Below are 20,697 nucleotides of genomic sequence, written 5' to 3' on the forward strand. Positions count from 1 at the left end.
GGGGGCCTGGTCTCTGCTCGTCCCCCCTTGGCTCCGCCACTGCAAATATCCGTTACATACAACAGGTTGATGATATTTTGGACCTTACATGCAAAATAATTACACCTTGAACTCTCGATAACACTATACAACTTCTAGAATTGATGACGAATGACTTCTTAACTACAGAAATAAAGAATATTCGTTTGTACATATGTTTGTAATTTCTTATATATCCTAGGAACTAAGACAATATTGCACAGTAACACCTTAGAAATTACATTACGGTAGCTGCCACTAAGTATTAAGTTCGCTAAGATGCTATACATTACTTAAAAATCAAGAAATAATTACCTGTGGAACAGCACAATCAGCATGAGCTGGATCCCAGAGAAGACAACAAAAACAATCCCAATCATCTGACTGACTAACATATAGGGGTGCCCTACAGGAGATCCCAATGATAAAATGTAAGAGATATCTACAAAGATATGTAAGATATGAACAAGGGAAAGCGGAACTTGTTAAATTTGTGTCAAATATGTTTATGGGGTATAAGCAAGGAGTTGGGTGTTGTAGTCAAACAATTCTAACCTGAGCCTAATATATAAAGGCACCACAGGATAACCAAAACAGAATAGACAAAATAGGTAGGTTTAAACAGAAGATCGCAAGAGGGACGGACAGGCCACACATGGCAGGGGCAGCTAGACCAGCCGTGGCAGGTGGTCAGAACCTCGGCAAACTTCGTCTTTTCGTGTATCGTGTTTGAGTCTACCGACTGGATTTGAAGGGATAAGTGAGCAGCCCACGGAAGGGAAAAATTGCAACCCTAGCTCTTCAGGCTCCTCCACAACGAGCCGCCTGTGCGCCTCACCTGGGACCAGGCCGCCGCCACCACCCACTGACCCGCCATTGCCGGCGGTGGTGGCCAGGAGCATTCTGCTCCTCTTCCTCTGCTGGATCCGCCCCTCTGCTGCTGTGTTCCTCCTGGATCCGTCAGTGATGGCAAGCAAGCACTCCTCTCATGTTGTAGCAAGTAATTTCTCCCTTCACTCCTTCCCTTCTTGGGTTTGATTTCTCCCCTGCAGCCCTGGCCATTGGATATTACAATTGGCCCAGCTTCGGGTTCTTCATTCACTTCCCATGCATTCAATTTTTATTGTATGCTGTACGGTACTATACAACGTATGCTACATACTATGTATTAGTAGCTGAGTACTGTAAGTTGAGTACTACAGTACCGTGTCGACTAGTCCGGCAGTAGTCTAGAGTAGTCACGATTAGTCTGTGAGTCTCAACCTCGGCTCGACTCGTCAACTCATAATTCTTGTGGAAGACCCAACATCTATTTCTAACAAAACTTATGTGGGGTTCAGATCTTAAGGTCTATTTCTAGCAAAAACGTATGTCGGGTCCAAATCATAAGTTTAAACATGTCACTTTTTGTGCTGTGTGCCTGCTTCAGACCAGAAATCAAGCAAGTGTGGCTAGTTTATAGTTCAGATGAGGTAACAAACAGTTGAACCAATACAAACAACCTTGAGGTACTATGGAAAAGATAGTTCTAGGCTTGTAGCTTCTACACACTAAAGAATGTTTAGGGAATTTGTACAAAAGCGAATCATAAGTAACAAGCATGCAGTAACTCAGATGAGAGAGGCTGACATGGCAATTTAAAATTTGATATTTGCACTAATTGAGCTGTTATAAAATCAAAGTTAATAGAAATACCTATCAAATAAAAAACTGCAAAGTTCTTTACCTTCTCCACTTGCCGCAGATTACTGGCTTGTTAGGATCTCCTGTGCTCAAGACCTCACGGCATTGTACCCAATTACCAGTTGAACTTGAAGATTTGTTCTGATTATTCTTTGAACAGAACTACGCAAGCAAGAAACCAGCTTAAGAAACTGTATGTAGGAAGTACTACTAACTCAAAAATACAAATCTCACATTCAGTTTCATGAGTTCAGCAGGATCAAATTCAGAGGGCGCTGTGAAATAACCATCGCTACGACACAAAACGAAGTAGAATAAATTGTTTAGAAAACGAAGCATAAACATGAAACAAGAGCATTAAGAATGTAAGCAAAACTAAACAGGAACCACTCATACCACAAGATAACACATTATGAGTTCTTAATAAAATTTATTTGTTGGACTACACCAACACTACAGCATTGAATAAATTAGATACTAGTTCGGAACTAGGGTATACGGTACCATAAGTTTGCAACAGAGAAGCCATCTGATTGCACTATATTCCCAACCAACCAGGGGCGGAGCTAGGCTAATGCAAGGGTATGCAATGCATACCCAATGATTTTTGCAAAAGTTTTTCAGTATATAAGCTCCGGTATGATTGTATGTCACGTATGGCAGCCTATTTGTACGTAGAGAACATGGGAAACAAAGAAAATAACGATTCAGCGTTACTTGGGCCTATATTGGGCTGCTACGTTGCTAGCACATTGCTAGCACATTGCTACTGGGCCTTATTTTCAGGCTTATCGCTAGCCAGATTGGTCGAAGTTGACGAGACAACTATTCCAGGAGCCACGAGCCAGCAACTCGAGCCTGTGATTCTGCTGATTCAACACACCGCGGCGCCGCATTCGCTCATCGGCGGCCATCAAGCAACCATTGCATCATCTCATCTCGGCTGTCGCGGATTGCCATCTCTCATTGCTCGGTCTCCTTCGCCTGCCCACATATTTTGCAGTACGTACTCGACAGCGTCATGGCGCGCACCAGCGCATGACGCATCTGCCAGCTAGAAGACAGATCGCCAACGACGGCGTGCGCAATTAGCCCATCGTCTGATTGACTGATTGTTCTTTGTGAACATTTAATCTTGATTTCTCGGAATTGTTGGACAAGTATAGAGGATTATGTTGGTTCCCTAACTTTCCATTCATCTATTGCATCATCCAGTCAATTTTGAGGGCGGTTTGCATTGGCTCTTTACTATAAAACTTGTGAAGAACTGCAAGAAAAAGAAGGCGAAGTTTATGCACCTAAATTTCTGAAATATGAACATTCAAATTTTTAAGACTGTCCACCATGCCATCATTACTATCCAACATGTTTTTAATGTGTATAGGTGTGAACAATGAAGAACAAATATGATGATTTGAAACGTTTGTGGGGGAGAGCTTCAAAGGCGCCGAACATAAGTTTGACATCAACACTGACATCGGTATCTATCGACGTTGAAACCCAAGTTCAGGATCAAAATAAGAGCATCCACCTTCCAACGAGCTACAGTTGGCACTTGTATAGCCAGGTAATAATTTATAGTTTCGTTGTTCGTATTATGAACATTTTTATATGTTACATTGTTGTGCAGAAAAAAACTTGTTTTACTCCACATACCCATGTCGCAAATCCTGGCTCCGCCACTGCAACCAACCAGTCATGAGTGCAGGCAACTTTGTTCTCAAACCTTTAGGCTATGTTTGGTAGCGAAGTATTGCAAAAACCGTAGTATTGCAAAACTACAATATTTTAGCATGTAGGCACAAGATACCACAGTTTTGACAGAACAAAGTATTTTGGAGTATTAAGAATACTGTGACATGTTTGGTTAGTGCTTGTATGCATCAACGTAACTTAGCTAGCTATAGTCGTTCGACGACACGTACGCATGGCAACATGGGCTCCAGCGAGCTCGTCAGGGTGGAGCGCATGGGGCACATCGTGGTGCCATTCATGTTTGCGGCAGTCACGAGCAGTGCGTGCTGGATGACCAGCAGCTAGCAAGGTCGCGGCATGGCGGCGGCTGCACGGCCAGTGGCAAAACAGCACGCATACAACACAGCTTTGACCAGCAGTAACACACAACTAGGAGTGCGCAGGGCACATTCGAGCTCGGACAATAGTGCGTTGGGGGTTCGCAGAGCAGCCAGTACCGCGACCATGGCGTGAGTTGGCCAGCGGGGCAACCAGCTGCTTGGGGGCATGGGGCATAGGAGCAGATACGGAGGACCGCAAGCGGCAGTACGATGGACACCGTTTTTTCTCTTCATCGTCGTCTCTCAGTTTATCCATGACTGCCCATGGAGAAGATCTGAACAACAGGCAGGGGCGACACCTAGGGAGCGAGGAAGATACAAACGTCGTTTTTCCGCTCGCTCTGTTAAAAAAAAAAGATGTCCAGGGTTCTTTTTTATATGCAGAGGAAATACCACGGTTTCGACAATACTGCAGTATTAAAACTACAGTTTATTGTGACAACCAAACAGCTCATTGCGAATAAAACTATGATAATATAAAAAACTGTAGTATTCTTGGAATTCTTAGAAAATACTTTACTACCAAATGGGGCCTTAGTTTTATTTTGGACTTCCAAAATTTACTATTTTCCTGACATGTATAGGTCTTCCATATCTTCTATCATATTTTAAGTTCCTATTAGTTGACTGATCAATAACAATAAAAACATAAATATTACTGGTAAATATTTTGAAATTATCAGACTTTGCAATGAAAACAGAATCAGCGTTCAAGATTAAAAGCACAAAAGACCTCTTGTCCAGTGGCAAGTAGCAGCCTAGTACCACCACCACCAACAACAACAATAACCACAACAAAGCCTTTCAGTCCCAAACAAGTTGGGGTAGGCTAGAGTTGAAACCCACACGATCTCAAAACCATGTCATGGTTCTGGCATGTGGATAGCTAACATCCACACACCTATGTCCATGGCTAGTTCTTTGGTGATATACAAGTCCTTCAGATCTCTCTTACGGATCCTCCCATGTCAAGTTTGGTCTACCCCGACCTCTCTTGACATTATTAGTGTGCTTTATCTGTTCACTAAGCATTGGCTCTTCTGGATACCTGTGTTGTATATGCCCAAACCATCTCAGACGATATTGGACAAAATTCTCTTCAATCTGTGCTACCCCAACTCTATCACGTATATCATCATTCTGGACCCAATCCTTTCTTGTGTGGCCACATATCCATCTCAGCGTGTGCATCTCTGCTACACCCAACTGTTGGACATGTCGCCATTTTAGTTGGCCAACATTCTGTGCCATGCAACATCATAGGTCGAATCGCCATCCTACCTACCTTTTAGCTTTTGTGGCACTATCTTGTCACAAGAGAACACGAGAAACTTGGCACCACTTCATCGATCCAGCTTTGATTCGATGGCTCACATCTTCAGCGATATCACCATCCTTCTACACCATTGACCCCAAATATCGAAAGGTATCCTTCTGAGGTACCACCTGCCCATCAAGGCTAACCTCCTCCTCTTCGTGCCTAGTAATACAGAACCGCACCTCGTGTACTCAGTTTTAGTTCTATTAAGCCTAAAACATTTTGATTCCAAAGTTTGTCTCGACGGCTCTAACTTTCTATTAAACCCCGTCTGACTATCATCGACTAGCACCACATCATCCGCAAAGAGCACACGCCATTGGATATCTCCTTGTATATCCCTTGTGACCTCATACATCACCAAAGCAAAAAAGATAAGGGCTCAAAGTTAACCCTTGGTGCGGTTCTATTTTAATTGCAAGTCATTAATGTCGCCATCATTTGTTCGAACACTTGTCACGACATTATCATACATGTCTTCGATGAGGGTAATGCATTTTGTTGGGGACTTTGTGTATCTTCAAGGCCCACCACATGACATTCCGCGGCATCTTATCGTAGGCCTTTTCCAAGTCAATGAACACCATATGCAGGTCCTTCTCATATGCCCAATCCCTAGCTTCACTCACAACTCACTTCGTGGTTTTCTTTGCCACCTTGTACTCTGTGTTGTCTGCACTCATATCCAAGTGTGGGCATTTGAAACAACCTTTCTTTTCCTTAATAGCCTTCTGGACAGCATCGTTCCACCACTAGGTATTTAGCTTTGCTTCTACTTTCCCTGGTCACCTCAAACTCCTCTAAAGCCACCTTCCAAACGCAAGTCGCCACCTTTGTCCACATATTGTTTGCATCACCTCCTTCCTCCCAAGAGCCCTCCTTAATAACCCTCTCCTTGAAAGCCTTGAGCTTCCACCACTTCGTTCTAGCGACTATGCGTGCTTATCCCGGTGGACACGAATCCGAAAGTGGAAGTCAGTCACCACAAGCTTACGTTGAGGGACAACTCCAAGTGTCACCTTACAATCTAGGCAAGCACGCATGTCTTCTCTTCTCAAGAGGATGGAATCAATCTGGCTAGAGCGTTGATCACTACTAGAAGTCACTAGATCAGATTCTCTCTTTCTGAATGTGTTAGCTACGATCGTGTCATAGGCTAAAGCAAAGCTTAAGACATCCTCTCCTTGATTCTTGCTGCCATAACCAAAGCCATCATGCACCCTTCAAAACCTCTGTTAACATACAAATGTGGCCAGTGAGGTCTCCTCTTATGAAGAGTTTGTCGCCAATAGGTACACTCCTAACCATGTCCTCCAGGCCTTCCTAGAACTCCTTATTGATGCTCTCAATGTGGCCTATTTGTGGGGCATACACGCTGGTAGCACTGAGAACTAAATCCCCAACGACCAGCCTGACTAGGATAGTCCAATCCCCTTGCCTCTTGATCAGTCCCTTGCCTCCTGGCATCTACCACTTCATACTTGAGGCTCTTGTTGATAAAGATGCCTACTCCATTTCTATTTGTAGTTGTTCCCGTGTACCACAGCTTGAAGCCGGTGTCCTCCACCTCCTTCGCCTTATGCCCCTTTCATTTGGTTTCTTGGACACATATGATATCAACACGTCTCCTAACCGATGTATCAACTCCTGTAACTTACCGGACCCTACATTCCAACTACCTAAGCGGATCCTACTTGGCTCGGCTAGTTTCCTTACCCTTCGCACTCATCGAGTCAAATGCGAAGACCCTTGCACATTTTTCACTACACCCGGGGGTCGATATAGCGCCACTAAGGATGCAATGACCTGATCCTTGCTCACTTATCACTGTATCCAGATCAAGATACAGCACGCCACCAGGGGGTGGATGGCCCGACCCTTGCCCATTTAACACCACACCCTGGTCACGATATGGCACGTCCCTAAAAGGGTTACGCCCCAACGATGTTCTTCTGAGTTTAGAATTTAGAATACATGAAATAAAGACTTGGGCACATGCACAATTTAAAAAGTTTGATTAGTATCTAAGATGATTATTTAGCTATGAATTTGATCCAAGGATGAAGAGCATATCTTATAAAGATTATGGTGAATGCAAGAAAAAAAGGATAGTCATTTAATTAGCTATCTTCAGAAATTTATGTTTACTCCACCAAAATTACATGGTACTATTCCTATAACTAATGCAAATGTGTTTTCTCAAAGTTAACCAATGCAAATGTTATTCCTAGCTAATGCAAATGTGTTTTCTCAGAGTTAACCAATGCAAATGTGTTTTCTCAGAGTTAACAAATGCAAATGTTAGAACTAAAAGCAATTGTGTCAACACACCTGGAAATGGGACCATACCATTCTGGCACTTCAGCTTGGAAATCTCCACCAAGTCGAACCCCAGTAACGTATGATTCGACATCTTTGAACATGTACTCTATATGACTCATGCCATGAGGCCTTTGGTCCATATTCCCGGAAGACCTGACCTTGCCCTCTAATAGTTGACCATAAAGACTCTTAGGTTTCTTCTTCAAGCATGGCTGACAATACCATTCACCAGCTGGTACCACCTTAATACAAGGGATGCAACAAGGCAAATGGAATGCTGCTTCACAAGAATCACATATAAGCATCTTTAGTGGAACATCCAAGCTTCCACAAGCATTGCATGTCACCAAGTGGTTGGCATTACAATCAGTGGATTCCTCTGAAATGATTTTAGTTTGTGACTCAGTTATGAGTCCATCTTTTCTCAGTATAGCAATGCATAGATCCCTTGCTGATGTGAGCTCTGTTGTCGGTTCTGTAGGGCGTATATTTGATGAGGACCATACAGAAGCATCCTTTTTGTCTAGTATCACGGAAGATGGTGGCATACTTGACACTGAACATCTTTCGTTCACACCAGAATTTGGCTCCAATGGAACTCCAGCAGGCTCTTCAAGCTCTAGGACAGGGTCTATCTTACCTGCCATCAAATTTGAAAATACTGGATATGAGGGATTAATAACAGGGAGCAGTAGTGAAGAGTGATCTTCAGAGGTAGTGCAACTTTGAATTGTCAGTTCTTTAACTTCTTCATTTGCTACAAGTGAATTTGAATCTTTATCCATCTTTCTCCTTTTATAAACATTGCCATTCTTATTTTCTTCAGATATTGAGCACATTCTGTTGATAGCCAGTTAACTAACATAACTTGCGGACAAAAAGGGTGTTCTGTTAAGGATAGACTGCACTCACCATTTTCATGCAAAGATAGTTCTCTGTGACTATTTGAAGGGCACTCACTCCATTTTGGAGTCATCTGTTAACCAAAAAATACAACCATATGCAGCATAAATTTGGATGTCAAATATATCTACACCGGAATTAAGAAGAAAATTCATACTCAAGTAGCCATATATAAGAAGTCATGAGATTATACCGGTCTACTGCAGGTATGCTTAAAAAGCCGACCCTCAAACCTAATGTAGTCCTATCCTCCGATTCCAGTGAATAGCCTGGATCATGAATTAATAAACATCCAAATAACAACTGGTGAGGTCACAACTCTATGTATATGAGGTCCAGAAAGTCAGAACTACATCTAATAAGATCGAACTTAACTAGCAAATCTGTGAGCAAATTGATAATATGACACACTTTTCCTGGGACTTTGATCTGATGACACACCTTTCTTTTAGTTTGATTGGATGACACACCTTTGAGTGATAGCTGGATTAAATGACACAAATTAAGTTTTTCTCTCCCTTTCTAGGTATGGACCCCACGTCTTATTTTATAGGACGATTTTGCCCCCGGTCGTTTCACATCGATCGTTCCTGGAAGATCCAAACACGCCTCGCTCGATCAGTACATGCATGCAGAGGCTCCATGCATCACGCGTACATATATTAGCTCTACGTATGGAACAAGGTGATCCTGCTGCATGCTTCCCGGCGCCTTATCTTGCCGTGGCTCCTTCCCGGCGCGCCGCCACCTCGCTGTCTCCTTCCCGTCGCCGGCACGGCCACGCCGTTACCGGAGCATACCATCACTGGTAGCTTTGTAGCTATTCGATGTTGTTGTACGAGTCGATGGACGAGGTGTCGACAGGGCGGAACGGTTGGAGCGTTGCCGGATGAGAAGAAACGGACAAGAGGCGGCGGGGAACTGGCAGCACACGGGGAAGAGGCATGGCCGGGCCGTGCTTGGCACTAGCGGCGCGGGTTGGAGGAAGCAGGAGCGGTGGGGCGGTGCTAGGCACCGGAGGCGCGGGTGGGAGGAAGCAGGAGCTGCGGTGCAAGGAAGCAGGAGCAGCGGCGCAGCGGCTTTCGTTCGCTCTTCAAGGAACAATCGATCGGTTCGATCGAGCCAGGCAGGTGAAACGACCAGGGGCAAAATCGTCCTACAAAATGTGACGTGGGGGCCCATACCTAAAAAAGGAGAGAAAAACTTATGTGTCATTTAATCCAGTTATGAATCAAAGATGTGTCATCTAATCAACCAAAAGAAAGATGTGTCATCAGACCAAAGTTCCAGGAAAAGTGTCATATTATCAATTTGCTCCAAATATGTGGGGCATGCAGATAGGTGTTAGGAGAATAGCAACTTAGTATTATTAGGAGGCAAAAGCCATCATATATACATGTACAGGGGAGGCCAAAGGCCAGAATGCAAAAGGCCAACGGCCACTATAAATATAACTCTAACACCCCCCCCTCAAACTCATGGTGAATCCACAACACTGAGTTTGAAGAGGTAAAATCCATGTCGCCCTCTAGTCTGGGCCTTCGTGAAGAAGTCCGCCAGCAACAACATAGTCCTGCACAGCAGCTCGCACAAAGAAAGCATCAACACCAATATGCTTGGTAAGCTCATGCTTCACAGGGTTCCGCGCAATACTGATAGCACCTATACTGTCTGACAAGAGTGTAGTAGGTGTAGTAACAGTAACACCAAAATCCTCCAGTAACCAGCGTAACCAAGTCACCTTTGCCGTGAGAAGAGCCATAGCTCGCAACTCAGCATCTGCACTCGAACAGGAAACTGCAGTCTGTTTCTTAGTCTTCCAGGCAATGAGAGAACCACCAAGAAAGACACAGTAAGCAGAAAGTGAACGGCGATCCGAAGGATCACTAGCCCAAGTAGCATCCGAATAGGCCTGGAGCTGTAGCGAGCTGGAGCGAGGAAAGAAGAGACGGTGAGAGATCGTGCCACGAAGATATCGTAGAACACGAAGAAGGTGACTATAGTGAATTGAAGTGGGAGAAGAAACAAACTGACTCAGGATATGGACAGGATAGGAGATATCCGGACGAGTGACAGCGAGATAGACAAGACTTCCAACAAGATGACGATAACGAGTCGGATCAGACAAGAGCTCACCATCAGAAGCACAAAGGTGAAGATTAAGCTCCATAGGAGTCTCAACAGTGCGCTCATCACTAAGAGCTGCACGAGCAAGAAGATCCTGGATATACTTTTCTTGGGAAATAAAAAAGCCATCAGAGTTGGAGGAAATCTCAATCCCAAGAAAGTAACAAAGAGGACCAAGATCAAACATAGAAAACTGCTCACTGAGACGCGCCTTGACAAAGGCAATGTACTCAAGATCATCGCCAGTGATGATCATGTCATCAACATATAAAAGAAGAAGAGTGCGACCACGAGCCGAAAGGTGGACGAACAGCGCTGGATCATGAGCGCTAGGCGAAAAACCAGCTGCAGTGACCACCGAGGCAAAACACTCAAACCAAGCGCGGGGGGCTTGCTTAAGGCCATAGAGAGCGACGAAGACAACAAACCATGCCATCAGGAACTGAATACCCAGATGGTGGCTGCATATAAACTTCCTCACGCAACTCACCATTAAGGAAGGCATTCTTAACATCAAGCTGAGACACAGACCAGTGGCGAACAGAAGCCACGGTGAGAAGTGTGCGAACAATGGCCATATGGGCCATAGGAGCAAAAGTCTCATCGTAATCACGACCATGCTCCTGCTGAAAGCCACGAGCCACAAGACGAGCTTTATAGCGCTCAAGAGAACCATCAGTGCGAGTCTTAATCTTATAGACCTACTTACAAGTGATGGGACGGACACGAGGAGGAAGAGAAACCAGATCCCATGTGCCGATGCGCTCAAGGGCAGCAATCTCCTCTGTCATGGCAAACTGCCATTCAGGATGAACAATAGCATCTGGATAAGAAGTCGGCTCAACAACGGTCAAAAGACCATAATGAGAAGGAGAATATCGATCAGGGGGCGGATAAGGCCGAGAACGAAGACCATACGTCGACTGAGAGGAGGAAGACGACACGCCGGAAGTAGAGGGCACATCGGTAGACTCATCCACAACACGTCGACAGCGAGTATAATGAAAAGGAAAGGAAGGGAGAGGTGGAACCACTGGAGATGGAGACGGGGAATGTACCGGTGAAGGTGGAGAAGAGGACGATACCGGTGATGAAGGTGGAGAGTCATGCGATGAGGGAGGAGAAGAAACTATAGAAGACGACGGCGTCGGATCTGCAAGAGCAGGGCGAGAAGTAGGAATATTGGGCACAGAGGAAGGTGTATCTGGAAACATAAGAAAAGAGATGTCCTCCATGGAAAAGGCCGAGGAGGATGGACGCGGGTAGAAGGGACAAGACTCATCAAAGGTGACATCCCGGGAAATATGCATCCGACGACCGACAGGATCCCAACACCGATAACCCTTATGCTCATCACTGTATCCGAGAAAGACACTCAACAGATTGAGCAGTCAACTTGGTGCGTTCACGAGGGGCAAGCAAAACATAGCAAACACAACCAAACGAACGAAGCGCCGAATAATCAGGAGAACGACCAGAAAGACGCTCAAGAGGAATACCACCTTGTAGAGCACCAGATGGTTGAATGTTGATGAGATAGGTGGAAGTGGTAACAGCCTCAGCCCAAAAGTGAGGAGGAAGAGAGGCGGCGATCATCATCGCACGTGTTGTCTCAAGAAGGTGACGATGCTTGCGCTCAACCACACCATTCTGAGCATGAGCACCAGGACAAGAGAACTGAGCAAGAGTACCATGCTCAGCAAGGAATCCTCGCAGTGCATGTGAGATGTATTCACCAGCTGAATCTGAGCGAAAAACACGAATAGGAGTGGAAAACTGGGTATGAACCATGGCAGCAAATTTTTTGTATATAGATAAGACCTCACTGCGAGAAGACATGAAATAGATCCAAGTGTATCGAGAAAAAACATCTATAAAGATGATATAGTAGCGATGACCCCCTTTCGAGATGAAGGGAGCCGGACCCCAAACATCCCAGAGAGAACGAGATCAAAAGGGCGTTCAGACACCGACTCACTGTGAGGGTAGGGAAGCTGAATCTGCTTACCAAGCCTACAACCCAGACAATCCAACGAAGCGTTACCGGAGACAGACCCCAGAACACCGCGATGAACCAAAGATGAGAGACGAGAACCACATAAATGGTCAAGTCGATGATGCCACTGCTGAAAAGAGCTAGTAGATGCAGCAACAAGGGTTGCGAGACTGGTGGCGGTGGCAGCGGAGGGAAGGCGAAGCCAGTCAAGCACCCAGAGACCATCAGAGCGTCGAGGACCAGCACCAAGCAGAGCGCCCGTGCGACGATCTTGAACAGAACATGAATCAAAATCGAGAATGACCCTACAGCTAGAGTCAACAACCTGACCACCAGATATGAGCTGCATGGTAAGTTGAGGAACATGAGCGACCGAGGGAACGTGAAATGAAGAAGTGCTAAGAGTGCCTCGACTAGCTACAGGGAGGGGAGTACCATCAACCGTAAGAACACGAATAAGAGACTCGACAGGTCAAACATAAGTCAAAGTGGAAGAATCATAAGTCATATGGAAAGATGCTCCAGTATCAAGAATCCATGGGGATGTACCTGAACGAGAAGAAGGTGGTTTCTCACTGCCCGAAGAGTCAGTCATGGAACTTGCAGAACCTGTCGGTGAAGAATCCCAAGCGGCAACCAGGCGTCGCAGTTGTGCAATCTCACGCGCAGACAGGGACACGACGGAAGATGTCGAGGTAGAAACACCAGCCGACGATGAGCAGCCGCCACCACCCGTGGAAGCCACGTGTGGAGTCGACCAAGAGTCGCATGTCGAAGCCACAGGAGGAGTTGACGTAGAGCGGTCATCGGCGCGCGCGGAAGCCGCGAGAGGAGTCGACGTAGAGCGGTCACCGCCGCGAGAAGAGTCGACGTCGAGAGGTTGCCACCACGCACGGAAGGCGCGAGAGGAGTCGACGTAGAGCGGTCATCGCCACGCGCGGAAGCCGCGAGAGGAGTCGACGTAGAGCGGCCATCAGCACTGGTGGAAGTCGCAAAAGGTGTCGAAGCAGAGCGACAACCACCATCTCCAAGCGGACGAGCACCAAGCACCGATGAAAGGCACATGTGCGAGACGGGATCAATGAACGGAACTCCGTCGAAAAACACCGGGCAGCAAGGGAGTGACGTACCCGGCGAAAGCATTGTGACTCTTTTTTTTTCTTTTTTCTTTTTCTTTTTAGGCCACCACAAGAGCCCAATAGAGTAAACTGACACCCAAAATGGGTCTGAACTTGAGCGGTCAGGAGCAACGGCAGATTAATCGAGGACCAAGTCGATCCAGAAAATCGATCGACGAGCGGACTGTTAGCGCCTCGATCTGGACAGCTCGACGCGGAGGGCAGACAAGACGGGATCACGTGCAGCGGGCGGGCGTCCCAACCTGGGATACAGCGGCGGCGAAGAGCAGCAAAGGAACCGCTGGAGGGCGCCGGCAGGAGGAGGGAATCCGAGCCACCGCCGGCACGGCGGTTCGCAGTGATGCAGGCGGCGGAGTCGCACGATTGGGAGGAGCCGGCCGAGCGCAAGAAGCAGGCGGCGACCAGGGAGCGTCGGACACGGCGAAAACCCGGCAAACGACGGCAGGAATTGCTAGACCGCGACGGGAGCCGGTGGCTGTTGGAGGGCGGCGACTGGATGTGAGCCAACGGCAGATGACAGAGACGGCCGGCAGCAGAGATCAGGTTGGTGGTAACTGGCAACTTGAATCAAGAAGATGATCAGATCGATCCGGACCTGTAGCAGTGGATGGAGCTCAAGGCTAGAAGCCGCCTCCTGGATCGGGCACAGCGGGCTGGGTGGGAGGAGCGGTAGCACAAGGAGTTGTACGCATGAGAGGAGGGAGGCAACAGCGAAAAAATTCCTAACCTAGGCTCATGATACCATGTTAGGAGAATAGCAACTTAGTATTATTAGGAGGCAAAAGCCATCATATATACATGTACAGGGGAGGCCAAAGGCTAGAATGCAAAAGGCCAACGGCCACTATAAATATAACTCTAACAATAGGTCCCTCCAATCCATTTTTCTGGTCTCATCTCCAAATTTTGGTTAATTTCAATTTCTAAGCCCACTACTATTAGTTCCCTCCTTGCCTGTGCAGCCGTCCTCTCCGTTGGTCCTTGATGATTTGGTTTCTCACCAACTAATGCTAAGTGCACATGCAGACATGCATGTATGGTTTCTCACTAATTAATGTGGAACTAAGGAAAAAAGAGGAATTTTAGGGGTAAAGATTCAGATCTATTGGTCTAGGTTTTTTGAGAACCTCTACGTTGGAAGATATTATAGGATGGGGCTAATAAAATGAATGAGCGGGAGGATGATATATGGTTGGGTAGATGCGGATTACCACCGTCCCTGTTCCTCCTTCCAACAGAAAACCATGCAAGCATATAGTGTTGCATGCTACTGATTTGCTCAGCCCCGATAGCATACATGTCTACGTTACAGGGATCAGATTATTCAGGCCCTTGGCACCTGCCTTCGCCAAGGTGAGCGCTTCGTCCTGGATATTAGGATAATCTTGACTTGGAGTTAGTCTCGAGTCAGTTGGTTAGCCGGGTTGTGTGTGGCTAAGTCTATAGTTGAGTGAAAACCGGATCAAGTAGCTGTGTTGCTTGGCCGGTGCGTTGCATGAGACGTGGGTGCGTGTGCATGGCGTGGTTAGTTAGTGCGTGCTACGTGCATGGAGTTAGTGGCCGGGTGTGCCGGCTGGGTTGAGTGTGCACGGGTATAAAATCCCCTATGTATTGATCGTTGCGAAGTAATGAACCGAGCCTAGGAGAGCCAGAAGATGAGTGTGGTCTCCGTCAGAACCGTGGTATGCGCCCGGTCGGCAGGAGAGAGAGCTCCCCTGGGTAGGCGTCGGTTTGTTGCCGAGCCATGGCGTTCGTGCGCCGGAATATGTTGTATGTGCGGCAATGGCGTTTGTGCGCCGAAAACCACCACCGTGTCCTGTGTCTCTTCTTTCTTCTACCTTCGTTCGTGCGAGAGAGAGAGAGGGAGGGAGCTGGGCACCGGCGCAAAGAGCAAGCGAGGGCTCGACGCCAACACTGGATAGTGTACCAGGTCCGAGAGGAACAGTTGTCGGTTATCAAAGGTGCAGGCATTGCGATGTTTCCAGATAGAACAAGTGCAGAGAGGGATGATCGAGATTAGACCTTTGCAGAGGCTCGGAGGACATGATTTTGTCGCCCATGCCCACCAGTTAAGGAACCGATGAAGTGGTGGTCAGGCCGCACTACGCCAGGATTTGATGCCTTGGCGGGAGATCACACAACCCACGGAGAGGAGGTGCATGGTTTTGGGCTCTTGATCGTAGAGCATGCAGCATGAAGAGTGAGGGAGGCCTCGGCGAGCCATGTCCTCAGCTGTCCAACATTTGTCCTATCTGGCAAGCCATAAGAAGAATTTGACACTCGTCGTGCCCAGCTTTTCCAAGTTAGCCACCAATGTGGATCAGGGATGGAGCCATTGAACAGCCCAAGGTAGCACGATCTGGCAGTGTAGAGCCCATTATCAGTCTAGCGCCAAAGAATGGTATCCGGCACAGATGAAAGAGTGACATTCTGCAGGTGCCGCTACACGTCGACGTACTCAATGGAAGCAGCAGGCCCCAGGATGCCTCGGATGTCGTGGATCCAAGTCCGAAGGGGAATTCCCCTGCGCACCAGGCGGCGTTTGCGGCATCGGCGAGGAACCAGGGTGATGAGGGTTGGAGCAATGTCGGTCGTTGATTGACCATTAAGCCAATGGTCCGTCCAGAATCGGCAGGTCTGCCCATTACCAATCGTCCACGTGATAGAAGCCCGGAAGATGTCGCGGACCTCCGGCTCACATGGCAGTGGGAGGAGGTGCCATGGTCGGGAGGGATCAGTGGCCTTGAGCCAAAGCCACCTAACACTAAGGGCGATCCCAGTGCGTTAGAAGATCACGGATGTCGAGGCCTCCAAGAGCGAGAGGGAGGCACACACTAGGCCAGTTGACGAGGCAATTGCCGGCACTAGCCTCCTTCCGGTCATGCCAAAGGAAGTCCCTAATAACGCGAGTCACCTTCTTGAGGCTCGCTAGACGGCTCCAAGGGTGGAGGACCTTGAAGAGTTGGATGGACTCAAGGCCGGACAGACGGCTCTAGGGGTGGAGGATGAGGCGGAAACAAGGCAAGCGAACGTTGTCGGCAACCATGGCAAGCAGCGCACGCTGGAGGGAGACCCCGGCCGCCTCAATCTCCGAAAAGCATGGGAGGAAGCATAACACTCTCCAAAGGCAAAGACAAGGGTGGCCGGACATGGTTGTGATCGGGCGACGGGACGAGAGTGCCCTGGAGGTGGACACGAACAAACAAGGCAAGATGGAAGATCCTGAGTACCGCGGTCCAAGGGGTGAGCGAGGCGCGGACTCAGACCCGGGGGCGTGGGGCTGCTGGGTCCTACCCCCGATGTTGTGACGTGGGCGGATCCGCACTAGACGCAAATGCCCGGATGAACGCGGGCATGGGCGCTTGGCCCACAGGGAAGCGTTAGGAGGAGGTGCGTGGGAGCATGCAGGCCCGGGCGATATGAACATAGAAGCAGCAGCGCTTGCAACGCACATCATGCCTGCACTCAGCCCGAGGATGGCAGGGAAGGGGCGGCAGAGCGCTGCGCTCCAGGCTAGCAATGAGGTAGCACCCACAGGTCGTCGTGGCTAGCAGTTGCGCACCATCTCCCAAGGGGCAGGTGTGGGCTCCTCCTGCGGCGGAAAAACCAATGGATCTCGAAGCGAAGGTCGCGGCGAGGGGCCTCGGTGTGAGAGTCCGACTCGGGAGACGCGAGACCCTCTCTGCATAGGACCTCGCAACGACAGACCATAGAGGCTGCTGGAGCCAGCAAAGGAAGGAGCTGGACTCCATCCAGCGGGCCTCGCGGGGTCGACCTCCACCGGAAGCGGTTGGGAAGGCCATGGGGCGAGGGGAGGGGGCATAGCGGCGAGACCGGAGTGGCAGCCGCCGTCGAGATTGGGTGCAGGCCAAGGCCGGAGTGGCCGCTGGCGTTGGCTAGGAGACTAGAGGCTAGGACTTTTCATGTATCCGGTATCATCCTTTTTGCCCGCTCCAGATGTAATAGTTGACCAACTATTATTATTGTTTCTACGATGGTAAGTCAATATTATCTGCAATTGGTAATTAGTAACACACAAATTTGGCATGGATGCTACTCAACATCAGGCAATCGAGTGGTAGTCTGGCATCGGTAGCAAGCGATAAGAGGGAGGTCCGGCTAAAGTGGGGCTCTTGCACAGGTGGATTAGGTCAACTAATTGAGTTCAATTACTAACCTTATGGGCTCAGGAATGGTAAAATATGACGTCCTGATGTAATTTGGACTCATTTCACCCTTCAATTCTAGCCATGCATCTCTGAGAGTAATGCCATAAAGTAGCTATGTAACCCAGCAGCCAAGCACACACAAGAGGGAGGCACAAGTAAAGCAAAACCTATATTTTTGCTCCAATTCTTATCTATATTTCTACCTCCAATCATCGAACTCCCATCAAAAACACTGTGGTTGCCACTCATCTGAGACGTAGCAGTAGGTCCATCACAAAATGCTCCAAGTATGGTGCAAAGAACAACATCATTATTTGAAAAATCGGGACAATAAATAGTCCCAGATGTAGCAACAAACTATATGTCTAAAGCAGATCTCAGATCTCACACCGTTAATAAAACATTTACCTGGAATAAATCCCTAGTCTGACATAGGAATAAATTAAAGTGCAGCATGAAGGTAGGGCAAGAACGACATGTTTGGATAAAACATGGTAGGGATAGGCCAAAGGGTAAAGAGGGATACTACGGCTCTAGGAGGGCAAAGGATTTTGAGAGAAGTCACTTACTCCAGAAACATAAAATGTGTTAAGACTAGCTATAGTGGAGACTAAACATAAAATATGTTACTACCTCTATAGTGGGGAGTAACATATGTGTGGTGTCATGCAACACTTCATTTATTATGTTGTAGACTCATCTTGTCTTGGTATGTATGATGTTACTCATAGTACGAGTAACTAGCTATGTTACTCAATTTGTCTCTCTCATTAATTAGCTGCCACATCATCTATTTTACATAGATATGTGTGATGTTACCACTCATGTTACTCCCACTGTGGGTAGTCTTAATGCTAACCATGATTTCATCTTTTGTAGCATACCACGAACTTACATCATACCTGATATGGCACTAAAACTCACAAAGCTGTCCATACATGATTAAAATAAAATCACCAGGGTACGTCTAGAAGATTGGGCCAGATAAATCTGGAAAGGAACAGTAACGGCTGCAATAGATTGCGCCATTCAATCATTGCAAAAATGAAACAATAACAAACTTGAAATAACATTTATGATTGTGCTTCTCTGGTCCACAGTTTCTTGGGCTAGAAGTTCCATGAATATAAAAGAACACGTCCAATTAGTTTTGATGTAAACTTGACACAATTATTATCCTAGATAGTGACATAGTATATTGTCCAATTTTCTTCTGCTTGGCAACTATAATTAAGATACCGCTTATGACTGCACGTGACTGAAGTAATCAGGACGAAATAACGAGTCACCTGCCATATGCACAGTTATATTTAACTTCTAAATTATACAATTTAATTTTCTAAGTACGAGCTGTCATTTTTTCTTCACATTCTCGCAGAAGACACTGCTACTAAAAAATTATCAACACTCCCAGATGCCAGGTATTACCCTCAATTAGGGTTATACTAGCCTGAATTGTTGTCCTAGTATTTTCTCTAATTTAGTGTCCCAAATGAAAATCCAAAGATGGTACGACGTTAAACAAGTTCTCTTTGGTAACATACCCGCATTAGATGTAACCCATAAATTCTTGCCAAAACAGCCTACACTTAGGAAGTTAAAGGGACCTGCAAGCGATGCTACCACCTCTAATTACTGCTGAGGCCTATTACGAGTGCACACCCTTTCTCCCGTGAACCACCTGCTGAGGATAGCTGCCTTTCACCCTACCCCGTCGCACCCACCCAACCTAACATTTCAACTCGGGCTGCAAATGAGTTGAATTTGAGCGAGTGACACTAGGCTCAGCTCAGCTCATACTAAAATTTGAGCGGGCTCAGACTGAGTGGGGCTAAAGGCCAGGCCATAGAAATGGCTTATACTCAGCTTGTAAAGATCTCGAGCAAGTTGCGAGCCAACTAAGACGATGAAAATTCTGTAGTCTAAGGCAATTTTTTCAACTAGGTAGACCACATGAACAAACATTTAGTCCAGGGCTTGACCACGTACCATATTAATGCCCAAATTTGCTATTTTCTTAGTTAACCTTCCATGTTTGCTTGCAGACATTAGGAAGAAAAATCACATACACAGAATAGGGTAATAAAGTATCCTATTTCCTTCTAATATATACCATGATCATTATCCATAGTTATACTATGTCGAGTTGTCGAGCTAAAATCGAGCGAGCTACATAAAACGCTCATACTCAGCTCATTTCCTTTCGATTTCGGTCTCGGGTGGAGCCAAAAAATGAGTCAATCTCGAGCGTCTCAAGAGCCTCGAGCTTTTCTTGTAGCCCTAATTTCAACGGGTTGTCATTGTCGCCGCCTACCACCCCTCCATCTACATCTTATAACGCTGTGAACCTGTCATCAGTGACAGGAAAGCATCCACGCTCTGACAACCAAAAGTTATCAACATACAAATTGTGAATCTCTTGCCGCATGCCTATCTAACCACTACAGCGCTGCGAGAATGTTCCTTGTCCTCTTCTCCACTTAATTTCTAAGAAGGAAGGACAACGATTCAACTGCCGTGAAATGGCTGATAGCTGCAATCCATACCAGATACCAATACTAATAAACTACTCCCTCTGTTCCAAAATAGATGACCCAGCTTTGTACTAACTTTGTACTAAAGTTAGCATAAAGTTGGGTCATCTATTTTGGAACGGAGGGAGTAACTAATAGACAGATAGAGGAAGCCATGCATTGGTATCATTGCTCGCAACAAAGTAAAGATTCTCTAAAGCCTAACAATCCATCCAAGCTAGGGTTCCAGGTTCCTTATAACAGCAAAAGAAAAGAAAAGAACCCCGAGTCTTGATGGATCTCCGCTCCACGCCAGTCCAATACCAGTAGAGAGGAGGAGGAGAACCACGACGAAGACGATGAAAGAGTTCCTTCGAAGTGGAAGGAGGCTGGAGGCGTGTTCGGCGGCGCGTCTGCGGGCGAAGAGAGCGACG

The 20,697-nt window shown here is 46.9% G+C and overlaps 1 long non-coding RNA gene and 1 pseudogene across 1 annotated transcript in view; one reads left to right on the forward strand and one right to left on the reverse strand.

Annotated features, from left to right (window-relative positions):
- LOC119285983 overlaps positions 1 to 9,687 on the reverse strand; it is a 16,423-nt pseudogene extending 6,736 nt beyond the window's left edge.
- LOC119285984 overlaps positions 656 to 20,697 on the forward strand; it is a 29,409-nt gene continuing 9,367 nt past the window's right edge. The window contains exons 1-3 of the long non-coding RNA XR_005140110.1: positions 656 to 1,018; positions 3,086 to 3,268; positions 7,898 to 8,130. This is a non-coding gene — a long non-coding RNA (uncharacterized LOC119285984). The remainder of the gene's footprint in view (positions 1,019 to 3,085; positions 3,269 to 7,897; positions 8,131 to 20,697) is intronic.

The sequence above is a fragment of the Triticum dicoccoides genome, chromosome 4A (genome assembly GCF_002162155.2).
Source record: "Triticum dicoccoides isolate Atlit2015 ecotype Zavitan chromosome 4A, WEW_v2.0, whole genome shotgun sequence".
NCBI lineage: Eukaryota > Viridiplantae > Streptophyta > Magnoliopsida > Poales > Poaceae > Triticum > Triticum dicoccoides.